Here is a 19,209-nt window from a genome sequence, read left to right as displayed (position 1 = left end):
CGTAATTTATTTTACAATCGGATATTTGCTTCACTTTAGTCTGTACCATTTGCAAAATCATATATGTATGTAGGTTAATTCTCTTTCATTCTTTCATTCTTAATTTTTAACCAAAGTTAGTTATTTATTTTTCTTCAAATGCATTGATGAAAAATGAGAAATTCATTAAAACGAATTATTTGTGATAATTTTGTATTTAATAATTTCTTCAATAATCTTTTACAGGAACTCGAAAAAATTGAGGAAAGATGATTGCTTGCGCCGATGATATTGTAATAGCAACTTCGGGTAAATACCTTCCCACATTGTATGACCTTCAACAAAGATCTCTCAACAGACTCAAACTTATGTATGTAGGTGTAACAGTCAAGGACTAGAAGTACTGACCTGATACTGTTCAACAGGAGAAATAAAGCACCTACTATCAGCCAGATATACCTAGGGGAAAACCTCTCAGAGTAACAGAAAGGGCTAAATATCGTGGCCTTTTTCTGGAGAGGAACATTTCGGTGTCTTTCAGACTGAACTGCTGGCAATAACAAAAGCCGTGGCACTGCTACAATGTGATGCGATCCCGGGAGATAATATCTAAATTTTCACTGATTGCCAGACACCGATAAAATCCCTCACAACGCAGTCGACAACCTCCAAGGCAGCCACATCTCTTAAGGAGAAGACTGAGTAATTTCGCCAAAGTGACATGAGTTCCTGGCTTTTAAGAGCAAGGAATGAAAGATGGTTCAATGAAACCGCATGCAGAATCGCCCGACAATTGTGACTCTCAATGCTAAACGCACGTAATTTCTTCCAAGTCAAAATAAGCACTGTCTTAGCACACTGATTTCTGTTATAACGGGGCGCTGCCTATAAGGCAGACTCACCGAGAAGATGGGCGTGCCAACACATGACTTCTGGAGAAGCTGCCTAGATGAGGAAGAGACGATCTCGCACCTCCTGTGTCATTGTCTTGCTCTATTCAGATGGACATTTACCATTTTAGGTAAGCATTTTTTAATGAATGAAAAATGAAAGATCTCAGTACTGTGGAATCAGGGATCTTCTAAACTTTTTTCTTTCCTAAGATAAGGACAATTTCCCCAGGCGGCATCAAAATGGACAACCTCTCCGACGTAACCTAACCTAAACCAACTCTGCGAAATCACTTATTTCAGACTCCCTTATTATTGCTTTTTTATTATTCGCATTTAGCGTCATTGGGCCAATTTAAGGCTTCTATACAACCACAAAATTTATTTATGTATCTATATGTATAAGTATTAAATGCGGAAATTCCTAAATTCCTTTTTGAACGAAAGTATCAGGTCAGTCCATAAGTTCGTGCGTTTTTTAAAGGTGGTTTTAAAATTAATAAAAAAGATTTTTAAAGTATTTATTAATCAATAATATATTTTCCTTCATTATTTACAATGTCTTCCCAGCGTTTACGCAAATTTTTAATTCCCTGCGCAAACATTTTTTTTCTTTTGAGCCAGAATACGCTTCGATATCCCTTTTTTTAGCTTTTTTTGAGGAGCAGTTCTTGTTACTCATATGGGGTTGAAGCCCACGGAAAAGATGATAATCACAAGGTGCAATATCCGGAGAGTATGGTGGATGCGGCATTAGCTCCCAGCCGAACTCGATCAGCTTGCCTAATGTTTGCCTTGCGGTGTGAGGTCTTGCCTTGTCGTGGTGAAACAAAACTTTGCGTCTATTCACTAAAGACGGTCGATTTTTGTTAAGTGCCTCATTCAGGTTTGATAGCTGATGGGAATAATAATAAGCAGTTATCGTCTGGTTTGGTTCCAGAAGTTCAAAATAATCAATACCGCCCACCAAATAGACAGGAGAATCTTCTTGGGGTGAAGGCCATCTTTAGGGATCGGTTCTGGTGTTTCATCTTTATCTAACCATTGGCGTTTGCGAAAAGGATTATTGTAAAGGACCCATTTTTCATCACCAGTAACGATACGGTTCAAAAAACTTTCATTTTCAAGCCGTTGCAGCAGCTGAGAACAGGCGTTCACTCTCTGCTGAAGGTTGGCGAGGGAAAGTCTATGCGGAACCCATTTTCCCAGCTTTGAAACCTTTCCCAACTGAACCAGGTGCCTGTGAACTGTTCCATGCGATGAATTTAACCTCTGAGCTATCAGATCAAGTGTCAAATTTGGCTTAGCTTCAACGAGTTCGAGCAAGGCGTCGGAGTTAAAGTCCTCACGACGACCAGTGCGCGGGGCATCCTCCACGTCGCAGTTACCACTTCGGAATTTCGAAAACCACTTTTGCGCAGTCCTTACACTCACAGTATCCTCTTCGTGAACAGTGTTTATTTCTGCAGCAGCAGTTGTGGCATTTTTACCACTTTTATAAAAAAAATACAAAATATGCCTCTTATACGCGTTCGAAGATTCCATTTTATTTTTTAAAATCACTTGTTGAATGCACAATATATCAAAGTTCCGTTATATTCCGCGAATAATTTTTTGTATGCAAAAATCGTACAAAAGTGAAATTGTGAATAAAATACGCACGAACTTATGGACTGACCTGATATTAAGGGAACTGCGTTTATGAAACGTACTATGTATGAGATTGTATTTGAATTCAATTCAGCCCCTATAAAAACAAATACTCTTGTACTTAAACCTTCATGTATGTAAATAGGGTTCGCTACTAGCATTGCTTCTCTCTGTTCGCAGTATGGAAGTATCGCGTCACGATGTGCAGGTACCACTAACAAACGCCTGCAGGTATTTTCTCATAAATAAAGTGACTTTGATTTTGGAAGTGTTTGCTATAGCGCTTTTCCTAAGACTGTTGCGTGCACCCTATGATCAAAAAGTACCGGGAATGTTTAATTTAAACGAACCGCGCACGTGGGAACCGGTGCATATTTTTTCCATATGTTGGTAGTCAATAAAGAATATTATTTATCCATTTTAAAGCGTTTGAGAGATGCTGTACGTCGCAAACAGCCGGAAATGTGGGCAAACAATTCTTAAACAATTCTTGGATTTTGCATGATGATAACGCGCCATCGCACCGAGCCCAAATTGTGTTGGATTATTTGACCAAACACCAAGTAAATACCATCGTGCAAGCACCGTATTCACCTGAGATGGCCCCGTTCGACTTCTTTTTGTTTCCAAGTTGAAGTTGCCACTTCGTGGAAGGAGATTTCAGTCGATAGAGGAAATCAAAAAGAATGTGACGAAAGAGCTGAAGGCCATCCCCTCGTCGGCCTACCAGGGGTGTATGGAGGACTGGGTTAAACGTTGGCGCATGTGTGTTACTTCAGACGGTTCATATTTTGAAGGAAATAAAATGATTTATTTAAACATTCCCAGTACTTTCTGATCAAAGGGTATAAACATCAAAACAGCTTTCTCGGTTTGCATCTTGTTTTAGCTAATCCCCCGACGCACCTCAACCCCTTTTAAATTAAATATTTCGGTTTGTTTGTACATGCGCAATAGTCAAAATATATGTATGTATGCACATACTTATGTGAATTACGTTGAAGCAGTTCTCTTGCTCTTTTGGGTACAACTTAATTAGTGTGAGTGTATTGGGCTCTCATAAAATATGCAGGAGATAGATTTGAGATTTTTCTCCGAATTTGTATGCTGTTCCGACCTGAGTAACTGCAGGTAAATATTATATTATACTTCTTTTTCGAATAATTCTTACTTTACCGAAATCATAAAAGAAAGTTCCCATGAAAAACAAATACTGGGCCAGTGTATAGAATTTCAGAATATCCAAAGGATGGGGCCATGAATTCGTTTCATGCACGAACCAATTTTTAATACGCTGCTCCCAAGGTGAATCCACATAACGTGACTTCGATATAACAGCTGCATTGTAATAAAATAATAAATTCCCAAAGGTGTTCAGAAAAGTTCTTTTTGAAGTGAAACTTCTTAGGAGTTGATAGTGCCTACTGTTTGGGACGTTTTTTATCCCAATTTTTTTGGCGTTGTTTTTTTTTTTTTTGGCTTACTTTTTGGCCCTTATTTCCGTTTAGTTTCCTGGCTAGTGCTTGTGCGTATTATAAAGAGCTATCCATTCCGGCGTCGGATTTATTGGTATTGCCTTGCTGTAATTTGTGACGTTGCTACGGTCCTGGAATCGCTGCGTTTGTGCGGGTGATAAACGTCCGGAGTAGTGCGCGTTGTTACCACGGTTTGTGTCCGGCGTTTACCTACACCGGTCGACCCTTCGCGTGTTTTGTAAATTTTGTCTATTTGTATTCTCTGCAAATGTTGTGAATTTATTTAGATAAATATTCTTTCTCTCTCTCTCTCTCTCTCTCTCTTTCTCTCATTCTCTTGCCTTAAAAGTTTCACTTCTGTTATGTGTACTACACTTCTACTACTAATTTTTTTTTTTAGTTATGCTTAAATTTTTGATTGAGTACTTCCCTCCGTTATTTTCGTACCATCGACACTTTCAATTGCTGAGTACTAATTGTACATGACAGTATCTGGACAACATAAGGTCTTTATTCAAATTAACAAAGTAAATATTTAGGTATAAGCCTAAATTTTTTACTTAGTTACTTTTACTGAATCAGCCGAATTGATAGTTCTAATCCAGAATCAGTAGATTTTTGATTATTTAAGGTACACGATAGCAGCATGAGATATTTTTAAGCATAGTCGATAAAAAGTTCTTCCAAATAGAGTGTAGCAAAATTTGCTGCAGGTACGATTACATGTTCGCGTTGTCGAGCTGGTATTAAAATATACCGCTTTGCAATTCTGACGTACCGCAAGGTATAACTTAGATTCATGGTGAATGTATCTCGCAACCAAGTGCAACTCGAAGTTAAAGTAAACATTAACAAATACTATAACCAAGGCGAATACATGTATGAATTCGCCCTATCATAATAATAACCATACCCGCAAGCATTGAAAGTCACCCCTAAAACGCGTTTCTACAAAGCTTTTCCAACTGTGTATAAGTACGTTAGTATAATAATTTGCGGATGCTGGAAGAGAGTTGAGTTACCTCCCAAGCTTTTGCTGCAATATTGCAAATGCTTTTGTTGTTGACCGCATGGTAGTTGAATCAAAGTGAGCGAACGTAGTTAGTATTATAATAATAATCATGTAACCAGAAGTGTCTGTGCCACTTTGCCCCTTCCCCAGCATCCACTAGAATAGTTGCCAAATGCTTTAGTCCATGCAAGTGGCTGCAGTCCAAAAACAGATAAAAGTAGTCAAACACATGGCAGGGGATTTCAGTACGACGACGATACCCGAACGTTATGTTACGTGCTGGCAGCTGCAAAAGCAGCACAAAAATTGTTCTTAGTCAGTGTATTTTGCAAGAGTTACAAGTTTTACAGGTGAAGCGGTACGATTTAGAAAAGTAGTAGACAATCTTTATAGAAAAAAATCTTTACAAATAAAACATCAGCTTTTGATTAACGCTTCAAAAGCACTTCAAGACGAGCATGCAATCTAAAGAAAACAAACAAAAACATCGTTTAACATCGCGTGTTTCGCGGGTGGTCAATCATTTCAGTCATTTGTGGCTTGTCTTATAGGTGGGCTAACACCGGAAATTGTTGCTTAGTAGACATTATGGCCTCTCTACAGTTTACGAAAAACAAAAAAAAAAAATCCCGAACTCTTTCAATTAAACTAATTCCGCGCCAAATTTAACAGTTGAATAAATTCAACCCCGAGTCTCAATCAAGCGCTCAGTGTTACCTATGTGTTGAGAATACTTCGCGACCGCTTTTATATTTATTTGGTTTTCGAGCTCGCACGCGTTTTAATGAAAAGATTCTCAATTGAAAGATAAGCTGTTTGGCTGCGAAATTATTCAATTTAGTACTTAATTTTCTAATCCCATACGCTTTTATCATAAATTTAGTGCTTTAGTTGTATTGCAGTTGCGAGCCACATTACGCGCTGTTGTTTTTATTACTGCCACCCTTCATGGTGAGCAGCATCGAAATTAGTGATTTGTTCGTCTACCGCCGCACATTTAACAGCTGATTTCACACGACATGCACATGATTTATTTACGTAACAATTTATGTTCATACTCGTAGATACATAAATACATACTCACCCCTCATCATTCAGAAGCTGTGTTTGCGAAGCAGTTTTCCCAACTAAGCCATATTGAACAGTGCACACCAGTTGTAAATAAAGCACATTTCAAATCATGCAAGTAAGGCGCTGAGGCAAAAATCCATAAATTGATTTTTACTGGCACAGCAGCGCAGCAAAACTCAAGTTATTTGCATCCTTCCAAAATAGTAAACATAGCCGCGCTTAGGTTTGCACCCCACTGAAAGGTCCAAGCAGTGCAACGCCGTGAAGTTAAGGCAGCAGAACGGCCGTACACAGAACGAGGAACTTTTAACCATACATACATACCATATGCACACAAGAAAAAACATCAAGTGGTAGGTAGTGGCACACAAAGATTTTACTTACTAGCAAAGTAAGCAAAAGTTTGCTCTCTGCTGCTCGCCGCCAACAGAGCTAAGCTTATTTTAGCATTTGTCTCACACCAATTAGAGACTTTGGCGACAGCAGCGGAGGTTATTACAGCTGGTTCCTGCGCGTAGAACTTGAGATTCTCGAGCCAACCGCATTGTGGTGAGTCGTGCGACTAATTTTATAAAAATTGATATTACAAAATTTATTTCTATGAAATTGGCATATGTACATATATACATATGTGCAAATTTGTAGACGCTTGGCAAAAAAACTTATTCCAATTTCTCCAACTTCGAGTAGACCAAAAAAAAAAAAATAATAGTTTCTCATAATCATTCAATGGAAAGTAATTAATTAAGTAATTAAATTTAAGTGACAAGCGTTATTAAATAATATAAACCCGGCATTTCGAAATTTCTGGCTTTGTTCTCAATAGACTTTTATAATTATCATCAAAAAACCTTAATGTGAAAATTAAATTAACTTATCTCAATTAAGTTATTTTGTGAAATTTGATTTGAAAGAAAAAAAGTTACCATAAATTCCACGACTTATTTCGAAAAAAGTTCCTTGTAAATGTCAAACAAACAAAAAAGAGTGAAAGAAGTGTGAATCGTAAAATTATTACCTGAATAGATATATTAAATAAATAATTATTAATTTTCTTTAATTTCGTCAATATTAGAATTTTTTTCGAGTCACGTCCGCCCTGAACTTTCAAATATAATAGGTATAATAAATCTCGTTTTATGCATAAGAGACAACCAGGATTACGGCGTCTTGGATTGATGTTCAATTCTTTGCAGCTTTCGTTAGAGTCGATGGAATAATTATTTTTCACACCGCAACCAGCGCACCATTTTCCACTCACTCACTCGCCTGCGAAAAATAACAAAAATCAATTAGAAAAATTTTAACAAAATTAAGAAATGTTTCCGGAAACATTCGGCCTGACACAATACATAAAGGTTGACAATACAGAATTTTGCAGTACATAATTTTATCAAGTATAGGACTGAATATCGTACCATCAAAATGTTGTACCCAACCCACTTTATTTAATTCGTAAGCAATATACTTTTTATTTGTGGTTGCAATAAGATTGACCAAATCATATGGATAAAATTTGCTTTTTTTTTCTCAGTTTGAGCATATTCTGTGTTACATTCCATATGAATGAGGCTAACTACAAGGAATTTATAATCAAGTGCTTCCATAAATATTGACATCTAATTTCAGGCCATTAATAACTGTTTAATGAAGGGGGATTTTATTGATAATCGTGTTAGCCGTTTCAATAAATAAAGAAATCCCCATTTAAAGAAGGCATTAATGCGTATTAATATTCTCCACCTTTATTTAGTATGCTAGGCAAGTTTAACTGAACAATAAGATATAAATACACACATACATATATACTTACACACATATAATTAGCGCTTACACTCTTTGTTGGGTATTTGGCCGAGCTCCTCCTCCTATTTTTGGTGTGCAGCTTGATATTTTCCAGAAATGGAGAGACCTTCACTTTTGCGCCACCTTCTTTCATGAAGAGACTTTTCATGGCAGAAATGCATCGAAGGTTTGCCATTATCTGCCGCAGAGCGAACGCTATCATTTGATGTTTTGTGACCGGGGTTTCGAACCTGTGCACTTTCGAATAGTAGTAACGCACCAACCATCAGGCCATGGCGGCCGCAAAACAAAAAGTGATTAATTATAAAAAAAGAGGTTGTCTGTAAAGTCGGTTTACTGACGATAGTTTAACGTGACAACGTCATAAGAAAATATTGATGGAATGGTTGCAATTTTCAAAACAAATTTTTTAATTTTATTTGTTTGATAGAAATTTTGTATGGATATAGAGGAGGAGGTAAATGGAATTGCAATGGAATAGGTCTAGTTACATTTACACAAACGTGAAAAATGACGAAACATTTATCAAATTCATGAAAGATATCTTCAATTTCGATTGTGCATCAGACGTTAATAAGTCAACAACACTAAGAGGCACCATCATCGATTTGCCTTTTTCAAGACACTTTACACTCGAAACACTCCATTTCATTTCCTACTTTTTCTATCATCGTCCTATTCTCAACAGAGAAATGGTTCATTACCATGCACACAGCAAGAAGGCATATGCAAATACAAGTATGTGAATTTATATACAAATGCGCATATACATACATATATATGCTCACTCAAGTAGGACAGAGCCAGATGTCGAACGTTGCCGAACGCGGGGGCCGATTGTGCTCTTTGCCGTTCGTTCCGCGCTCTCGCTTGCAGTTCAAGCACATTAGCTAACATTTGCTTGTGTACGGAATAGATTCGTATATACATATATTAGTATACAACATATCTTATAAGGTATGTGGTAAATATTACCACACATTTTTTCCTTCATATATAATAAAAGATTAATAATAATAACATTAAAACAACAGGTATTATTAACAAACTTGGTTTTATTTTAAATTCTTTAAGTAAATCAAATTAATAATAATCAATAAGAAGGAATATGCAAATACAAATACGTGAATTTATATATGTACATATGCGCATATACATACATATATGTAAATGCTCACTAAAGTAGGAGAGAGCAAGATGTCGAACGTTGCCGTTCGTTTGCTTTGTTTGCTTTGTTGTTCGTTCCGCGCTTTCGCTTGCAGTTCATTCAAGGTAACCGCTAATAAGCAAGGTAACGACAAATGAGCAAGGTAACGACAAATGAGCAAGGTAACACTAATGAGCAAGGTAACGACACATTTTTTCGTGCGTGCAGCCGGCGTTGAACGTTTTGCGAATAATACCTCACTTAGGGTTTTTGTTTGCCAAAACTTAGTCTTGTCTGATAATTGTGTAGTTATTTGTTTGAATTTTCTATTGAAGGTGGCATTCTCTTATACTCATCTCCCAAATTTTTATTGCCATTATTAATTTTTTTTTCTTTATTTGCCTTACATGAATTGCTGAGTACATAATGGTTCATAGCTATGCTGTAAATTACTGTTTCCTCACTCATTGCTTTTTAGCATAAATTCTTTTGCTCACCAAACCTAAAGTTAGCCATGGTATTATCTTTGTCAAATAAAGAGTTTCGTCTAAAATATATGAAGTGATTTTTATTTGCTACATTTATATTAAAACAAGTATTTTATATTTGTAGACACTTTTTAAATAGTATGTATTTCTCATTTTTATTTGGGCATACTATTCATATTAGTCACTCATTGTATATTTACTGACAGCATCCCTTCATTCCATAATTTCTCCTTTGTTTCATTTGGCATTTGCAAAATCTTTAGTTCCATAACCGAAAACTAAAGCTTAAGGTGAATTTACAAGAGTCGTTTTTTGGCAGGCGATAGTCGCTTGAAAAATCGCTTAACAAAAGTTGAAAGAGTTCAGAGAAAATTCCAGTTTTGCAATTACCAGTTAAAATATGACAAAAAGAAGAACGGCTAATACTGGCATCAATATGTATTCATATGTAATTGCCCAAGAAATCGAATTGACATTATACTCGCGGTTGCGCACAATACTGTTTTAAAATGTGTTTTTCACCTACACTATGTCGTTTACACTAACATAACATTGTACCTAGAACAAATTGTCTGGTAAAAGTTGACTTACGTCTACTTTGAGGCAAACTATTTTCCCCCCCCAGCCAATTTGTGCACATCTGTTTACACGAGCGTTTTTCGCTGAACCTAAGTAAATAAACAAATATGAGATCACCTGACATCAACCCCAGTGTTACGGTCTGTATGTGAAGATAAAATAAAAGCTTTTATTTGTTTCTGTTGAAAAGTAAACTTTCCATATTTGTAGGTTTGCACAAGACTCTCAAACATAAAAAAGATGCTGTTGAAAAATGAAAGTTAATAAAGACATAGAAGCTACTGTTTTTCCAAAACTCGTATTTAAATTTAGGATCTCTGCCAAGCTCTGCACTTTAGTTAGGTCACTTTTTTATCTTGGATAAAATCTTACCTTCCCACCAATAACTCAATCAATCAATCAATTGTTGTTGATAACACTTCCTTCCATTTTTTATTGCTTCTTCGGGAGCTCAACAATGTAGTATTTTAGTTCTTACACTATGTATGTTATTTTTATAAATTTCTTTTGCTTGCTGAATTAAGAAGCACCCGAAAAAGGGTTGTATGTGTTGCTCTACGTTCCTATATAAGTATGTATAGTGCCAGTTGTTCGAGCTCCTCCAATTGTGGTAAGGGGCCTTACATTTAAGTGCCAACTCCGAACAGACCGTTTTTTTGAGAAGTATTTTTCATTGCAGAAATGTACTTGCACCGCTATTAGAAAAAAACTTATTTCTATAATTTGATGTTTCCTATCCATTGTGGGCTACAAACGCAGGTCCACTGAAAGGTAGTCAAATACAAACCCACTCTGCTTTTAAAGAATTCAATATTCTATTATAAACTTTAATCATAGATTTTTCGTCTACCTAACTTTAAATAATGTTTGCAAGTTTTAATAAATAAATAACATTTTATAATATGTTTCAAAATGTATTAACTTGGTTCTTAATATTATTTTTTTTAAGTAGTGCCTTGGCAGTTTTTGCAAACTCTGAGGTGTTGTTTAGTCAGTCGTCTGCCAATCTGTACAACGGTCATATGATTTGTTACTTGCACTTGGCGAATATTGTTGTCAAACAGTTATGTAAGAGTACTATATGTAGTGGTATGTTATGTTTTGCTTGTGATGATAAGGTGTGTAATAAAACTTATTGCACTGATTCAGCTAAGCGCTCGCCAGCGAATTGAGCCCATTTCCTGCATGTAGGCTTCCGGTTGCTAGCTAGAAGGTGGAAGCGAATATTATAACAAATATAGAAATCAAATCTACAACACAAAAATGTAGCGTAAATACGCCCACCTCCCATAGGTGACTAGAAAGAGGAAATGGTCCATGTATGCGACATTGCGTTATAGGTGTGGCACAGGTGTGCAAGTATAATAACCTTGTGATTTCAGAGTATGACGGAGGTGGTTATAACTAAATCCGCATTTAGTGGTTGAAGACAAAAAATTATACTTTTTTGAAAACGTTGTAAAAATGATTTGTTTTATTTCTTCACAAGAAGTTTACAATGAAATTATTTGCTACCGGTAGGTATAGCATTAAGAAAAATTATGGTATAGTTCAAAAAGATACCTGATCAGTCGTACATCGAAGCTTTGGAGGGATGTCTTCGAATAACCGCTGGACCGCATTTTTGTCCCTTTTACGAATATATATATGTATGTACTGATTAAATTTTTGAGATCTTCACAATTTAAAGCTCTCCATATGTTCTTGTAAACCACTGAACTTATATTCCCAAAGAAATTATCTATTGGACGATATTGGGGCAAGTTTGTGGCATTCTATCCTTTGGCCGACGCTTTGTCAGGCCAGAAGACATAGTTACCCTTAGAGTGGTACGTTTTAAGGTTCTTGGTTCACTACAAGGCAACTTGGCTTGAAATTCTAGGCCTCGAGGTTCACTTCTCAGATATTGCCAAGCAGAGCATTACTTTCAAATTTGTGCTTGAACTTCAATTTCACTTTCTCCGGTATCTTTTTTGATTTTTTTTTTTGTCATCACCCGTTACTAAGCAAACGCTACAAAAGAAACGCTATGATACAAAATGTTTCCGCTTGGTCCTCTGTTTGCTTTCCTGCGTCGACTTCAAGTGGTTTGCACTTATCCTTCATAATTCAATTCAACCACACCTGCCACACTTTTAAATATTGATTAGGCCTTCTGCCCTTAACATTTTTTTGTAAATGCAAGTACATGCATACACCGCTGCACTCAGAAGAATGCAATCAATCAGTATTTGATTCTTAAGTGCTGGGCGTTCGTTCGTCGCCTACTTAAGTGCAATTTTGTGGAACGTAGCACAGAATATTGATTTTGCTTACTCACATTCCGAATTAAATTAAATTAAATCGTTAACAATATCGGCTGAATGACAAAGGATTGCATTGAAAATGGAGGACCTCACTTACGCCGGTGGGCAAAAATTTTTTTAGCCGTTAGCACCAAAACTGAGTGAATATTATCCCGAAGGTTTTTGACATGTGGAATCCGAATCTAACTTCAGACTAGACTCTCTATTGCAAATTGTCGAAATACTCGAATTTAAAAGGCCAAGAGAAAAAATTTCTTTTTAAACAAGTGTGTCACGCTGTTTGGGGTTCATTTCGAAATACAAAAGCGAATGATTGACTGAGCTGAAACGGTCAGTTGCTGCACGTTTGCGACATTGCCGAGAGTTATTAACAAACTGCCCACCCCGTCCTAAGCAAAGACGAAGCTATATTGTCTCGGGACACCCACTGCCTGCCAGCGTTTTGTTTACAGGTAGGATCAAAAGTTTGGTGATAGGTCCTTTGAGTATGGCGATAGTCTCGGTGGTAAATGTTCATCTCGAATAAGAACGAGGTAGCGATGTTGTATTGTTGGCTTGGAATTTTTGCAAGCTAATAAGCCGTTTCGGTGACATATCATGGCTACCTAGGACACCCTTTTTTCTGTGGGGTATCTCAAAAGTAAACTCTATGAAACAAACCCAGTGACCATATCACCACTAAAATAAAATGTCGTTCGCGATAATTTATGGCATCACTTCTCCGGCTAGAGGTACCAAGTAAGGAGGACAGATTCCAATAGTGTATCGGACGTAGCGGTCAAAATTTAGATAAAAATAAAATAAAATCCGTACTTATCTTCTCCGTACTATATATTGAAATAAACTTTTGTAATTAGTCATTATTTTTTAATTTAGATTTTAGCTTCTTCCGCGTTAACGTTAAGCGAATACCCCTCTGAGACTCCTTCTGAAACAATGACCGGAGTTAACGCCACGACACCGTTGCGATCATCAGTAGCCGCGGCTCATGGGCACGAATTGAGGCAGGCATCAATTTGTTTTAGTACTGTGTAAAAGTCCTCAAAAGTTAAAGTTGCCGATCCTACTATGTATCTTAGGTGCACCTTCATGTTTTTGACCGCACCCTACCTCTGCCGTCCGAAATTTAGGTGCGGCAGTTTATGTTGTTGTTGTTCTTGTTCTTGTCGCAGCATAAACATTCCCCATATGTACATGTACGGGGAATGCTGCTGAAGTGACAGTCCTTGGTCGGATACATTGAGATCCTCGTATGTAGGCTCAACCATGGCGGGCAAGTCTACCAGAACACATGAAAGACCAAATGAATCGGCTCTATTCACCTTGGTGCGCAGTGAGTGTGGAAGTTCCGAAACGACCTTGAGAAAGACAACCGCAGCATATGTTTGTGTCGATGCATACATGAATACATGATATTCACATAAAGTGACACTGTTAGATGTTTGTATCCAGGGTGGAACTCTGAGGGTGCGCAGACTCCCTAATTCAGTGCGAAGCATATGCCATGCGTTTTGGATTTTGTTGGGTAGTTACTCATCCCAGTCGATGTCAAGAGTCCAAAATTACTGAAATTGTATTTTTTCTCTGACTAATACTGGTCAACACGCGACGTTTGAGGGAAATCGACTTTTGGTGGATCGTCGACTATCGGCATGTGCTATCCAAACGATGCCTAATGCCTTCGACTCGTCTTCATTGTTTAACTCATAAGAGGGGAAACCGCGGTCATTCGAATAGGTCTCATAAAGCATCTAGGAGGATTGGAGTTCCATTTACGTAGATTGAAACCCCCTGCAATAGTTGCTGTAACCCCCTTCTTGATCGATTGGCTTCAGCAATGGAAACATTGCCGCATAAAACGTCGTCCACATAAAACTCATTCTTCTTCCCTTGCAAGTTTTTTTAAGATCAATTAGCGAGAAACGGTGAAAAATTAATTGAATAAGTGACTGTTAATAAACGAAAATATGAAGAAAGTTCTCGGTCGTCACATCACCAGACGAATTTTCGCAAGTCCACGCCTTCCCAGTGGACTATTATTTCTCTACACATTTCTCGCCAGTTGAAAACAACAGAGGCGATACCCTTCTGTAAGTTTTACCAGTGTGCTGACAATCGTTCAACGATAATTCAGACTTACCTTATCTTAAACACGACACGTGGCTTAGTCGTTGCGCTTGATTTCTTTAACACGTTGATGTGGGATACATAGATCGAAATGGATCAATATAACCTCCCGTATAATGGTAATTTTCAAAAAATAAAAATAATCACGTTTCTTTCATATAAATGAAATGTAGTAGAAATGATAAAAAATAAATATGGTGCAAGTAATTTCGGTGCCACACCCATTTTTGAGTAAATGTATGTAAATATTATTGAGATCGGGTACAAGCCACGCCCAGAGCCGTGCGGAAACTTTCACCGTTATGGGCAAGCACACAAACTATCGATACCATTGATGGTTTCACACTATCGTTAATATCGATCGTCTTGATCTGACGATCCATGGTTTTTGATACTACTGAAGTATTTTTTATTATTTTCTAGTTTTGCGTGTAAGCGGCAATCTTCATCGTTGCGAATACCATCTCTGGTGTGAAATAAGTTTATTTTAAGTAACAGTAAGTAAGCCAACAACACCTTCAAGACCCAAATGTTTCACAGCTATAGCGATTATGTTATAAAATTGCATTTGAAATATTTATAAATGTACAAGTTTCTGATCAAATTTATTAAAAATGAGGATGTTTCAATCGAATTCTTTTTTTTTCTAATAATGTATGCAATTCAAATAAAAACTGATGCTGATATGAGTACTTCCATTGAAATGACGTTTCGGACGTATCCTTCTCTACCTTCTCAAGTATCGGAATCTTTCGACATTTGTGGATATAATAGTTTGGGAAAAAAGAAATCCATTATTTTCTCAATATATGGCTGTAGTGATCGATATCTCTTAAAGTATCTATCAAACAATTTAAAGTTTATGCTAGTTGTCAAGGTGACACTTCACACTAAAAAAAATTTGTTTGTTCCATTCAGTTTTGCGTTACAGGGGGTTTATAATGGAAGTCAACAAAGAGAAAATTCGGTACATTTCACAGTTTTTCTTTGATAAAGTGAAAATGCAAGCCAGGCCGCTGAAAGTGTGAATGGTATTTATTTTACCTATACTGTAACAGCTAATTACGTGCAATTTTGATTTCGTGTATTTCGTTGAAGATTTTTTTATGTTAAGGAAAATGTCAATAAAGTCGAAAATCCCGATAAAATTATAGAAATAATCGAAGTTGATCGGCATGTTACTAGTCATGAAATCGTTTTAAGCCATTAGCGAAAAAATTTTATGCAAAAATAATGGATTTCTTTTTTGCCAAACTAATCCAACATTCCGCGTATACTTTGTCTAGTACCCTTGAGGATTTTACGTGCATCGAATTGTACCAGTGCTACCAAAGTGCTGTGGTTGGAACCACCGTACTCACTTTTGAAGTAAGTAGGTTTTCTTCTTCGGATTCCGTCAAGTAAGGCTCAAGATTCTGATCGAGTTTCAAATCCAAGTCGTCATACCTGCTTCCATCGTCAATGACCGAGGACCATACGATCAGCGATTTAATGATATACGTGACCTACAGCGGATGAGAGTTTCCGTGGAGAATTCCCAGATCATCCCGACAAGACAAACAGCTATGAATTAGGGTAATACAGTGCACTCTCTCTTAGGCGGAGACCGAAGGAACTGTATGTGAATTGAATTTGTTAACACAACACAACACAACACAACACAACACAACACAACACAACACAACACAACACAACACAACACAACACAACACAACACAACACAACACAACACAACACAACACAACACAACACAACACAACACAACACAACACAACACAACACAACACAACACAACACAACACAACACAACACAACACAACACAACACAACACAACACAACACAACACAACATAACATAACATAACGTAACATAACATAACATAACATAACATAACATAACATAACATAGCATAACATAACATAACAAATTACCCCGTATTAAAGCACTTATCAACAGCTTTCATTTGATATCCATATTGTACATACACAACCAAAGGTTACCCGGGTCCACGTTTTGACCTATATCTCGAGACCCTATCTACCAATAGGTATCCAAACTATACGGAACCATCTTCAATACCTCCTTAACAATGTGTGTAAGTTTGGTTTAATTCGGTGCAAAGACACGGCGGGCCCACGTTTTGGCATATATTTCCAGACCCTAGTCATCAATAGGTATGAAAATTACCCCGTATTAAAGCACTTATCAACAGCTTTCATTTGATACCCATATTGTACATACACAACCAAAGGTTACCCGGGTCCACGTTTTGACCTATATCTCGAGACCCTATCTACCAATAGGTATCCAACCTATACGGAAACCATCTTCAATACCTCCTTAACAATGTGTGTAAGTTTGGTTTAATTCGGTGCAAAGACACGGCGGGTCCACGTTTTGGCATATATTTCCAGACCCTAGTCATCAATAGGTATGAAAATTACCCCGTATTAAAGCACTTATCAACAGCTTTCATTTGATACCCATATCGTACATACACATCCGAAGGTTACCCGGGTCCACGTTTTGACCTATATCTCGAGCCCTATTTCCAAAATAAAATATAATCCATGTTACTCGTGATGTAGCTTTCGAATGGTGAAAGAATTTTTAAAATCGGTCCAGTAGTTTTTGAGCCTATTCATTACAACCAAACAAACAAAGTTTTCCTCTTTATAATATTAGTATAGACAACATATCTTATAAGGTATATGGTAAATATTACCATACATTTTTTCCTTCATATATAATAAAAAAATAATAATAATAACATTAAAACAACAGGTATTATTAACAAACTTGGTTTTATTTTAAATTCTTCAAGTAAATCAAATTCATAATAATCAATAAGAAGGCATATGCAAATACAAATACGTGAATTTAAATATGTACATATGCGCATATACATATACGCTCACTTAGTAGGGGAGAGCAAGACGTCGAACGTTGCCGTTCGTTTGCTTTGTCGTTCCTTCCGCGCTTTCGCTTGCAGTTCATTCAATGCAATGAGCAAGGTAACACTAATATGAGCAAGGTAACACTAATGAGCAAGGTAACACTAAAGAGCAAGGTAACACTAATATGAGCAAGGTAACACTAATATGAGCAAGGTAACACTAATGAGCAAGGTAACACTAAAGAGCAAGGTAACACTAATATGAGCAAGGTAACACTAATATGAGCAAGGTAACACTAATGAGCAAGGTAACACTAAAGAGCAAGGTAACACTAATATGAGCAAGGTAACACTAATATGAGCAAGGTAACACTAATGAGCAAGGTAACACTAAAGAGCAAGGTAACACTAATGAGCAAGGTAACTACATATGAGCAAGGTAACGACACATTTTTTCGTGCGTGCAGCCTGTTAAATCGAATTATAAGACGTTATCACGTCAAAATATTAAAAAAGTCTCTTAAGGATTTGTGGTAATGTACTGAAAAAAGTGTCCCCTTATGGGAGGTGTCCGTTAAGAGAGAGATGTATGATGTATATAGTGAAACATAGATGCTGGCAAAATGACCTAAACTTTTTCAAAGGAAGCCTGTCATACAGCTTGTATAATTACATTATTACTCGTACATTATGCTCTAATCTACACTTTGATTGTCGTACACAATGAAATATTTGCCATGCGAAACGTCTCATGCTTTCAAAATTTCTAAATTTATTATGCTTACATATCATGTCTTTAAAGTTTTATGGAAATTTTCTTCTCATTTCTAAGCACGAATGTATTTGTTAACTTAAGAGTGACTAATTCGGGCAGGTTCTGTTATTCACTTCCGAGGGAATCTCATTATAATTTTCTGGCAATTGCCCAAATGTATGTCAAAAAGTGATTTAAGTTGAAAGTATGAAGTGTTTTATGAAAAGTGGCTGAACGCATAAATTAATTATTTAAGCCTACGAAGTAAGTGATTTTGAATTGACTTAATTATCTTTTAATTTGATAAAAAATCGATTTGCAGAAATATTCTGCAAATATACGTACATATGCACATACATCCACACAATATACTATGGTTATCTTATCGGCATTTGGGAAGTACAACTTGCACGATTAGTTTATATAGAATTAAGAAATTGGCTAACATAAACAAATTACTTAAAAATGTCGAATATAATTGTTCCTTCATTCACTCGTTCCTTCATTACTTTGCAGTTTTATGTTATTTTGTTTTTGTAAATCCAACGAAAGCGACTAAGGGCCTTGATATTTCAAGGCTATTTTCTTCCAGTGGATAAACAAAGCGAATTTGCAAGTGATTCAGATGGTGTGAAAGAACATTACTAAACTACCAGAAAAAAGTCGAAAAGCTCGTTCACAGCAAAACAGATTTGCCTTACTGCTAACAAATCGCCAAATTAACGAAATTGCTGTGAGTCCTCTAAAGTTCTGAAAATTACGTTCCCAATAAAAATTGTTTTTGGCTAATTCGCATTTTCATATATAGCCTTCAATAATGAATGAGAAAGTATGTTGCTCCTCGATTCGAGAACTAAGCTATTCTCCCGTAAAACGAACCCTTCGGTATACAATAGGGTATCTTTTCGCTGTGAATTTGAAATTGAGCCCATTCCCAAAGAAAAATTGGATGAAAATGAAAAAGAGTGAAGGTTTGGATATTTTTACGAAATTCAGCAAGAGCACTTACCTTGGTATAAGGTCGATAA

At 36.6% G+C, this 19,209-nt stretch overlaps 1 protein-coding gene across 5 annotated transcripts in view; it reads left to right on the top strand.

Annotated features, from left to right (window-relative positions):
• The first annotated feature begins 5,263 nt into the window (after positions 1-5,263).
• Positions 5,264-19,209, top strand: part of LOC129243978 (feline leukemia virus subgroup C receptor-related protein 2) — a 47,357-nt gene continuing 33,411 nt past the window's right edge. For 2 of the 5 annotated variants that reach the window (XR_008582360.1, XM_054881494.1), the window contains exon 1: positions 5,264-5,364. The gene's annotated coding sequence lies outside the window, so the exon portion shown is untranslated. Of the gene's footprint in view, positions 5,365-6,120; positions 6,431-6,529; positions 6,627-19,209 lie in introns of those variants that run through there. The other 3 variants (XM_054881500.1, XM_054881496.1, XM_054881501.1) reach the window with 3 other exon arrangements.

Source organism: Anastrepha obliqua, chromosome 4 (assembly GCF_027943255.1).
Source record: "Anastrepha obliqua isolate idAnaObli1 chromosome 4, idAnaObli1_1.0, whole genome shotgun sequence".
NCBI lineage: Eukaryota > Metazoa > Arthropoda > Insecta > Diptera > Tephritidae > Anastrepha > Anastrepha obliqua.
The sequence above is the reverse complement of the archived record's forward strand: the minus strand, read 5'-3'. Positions and strand labels throughout refer to the sequence as shown.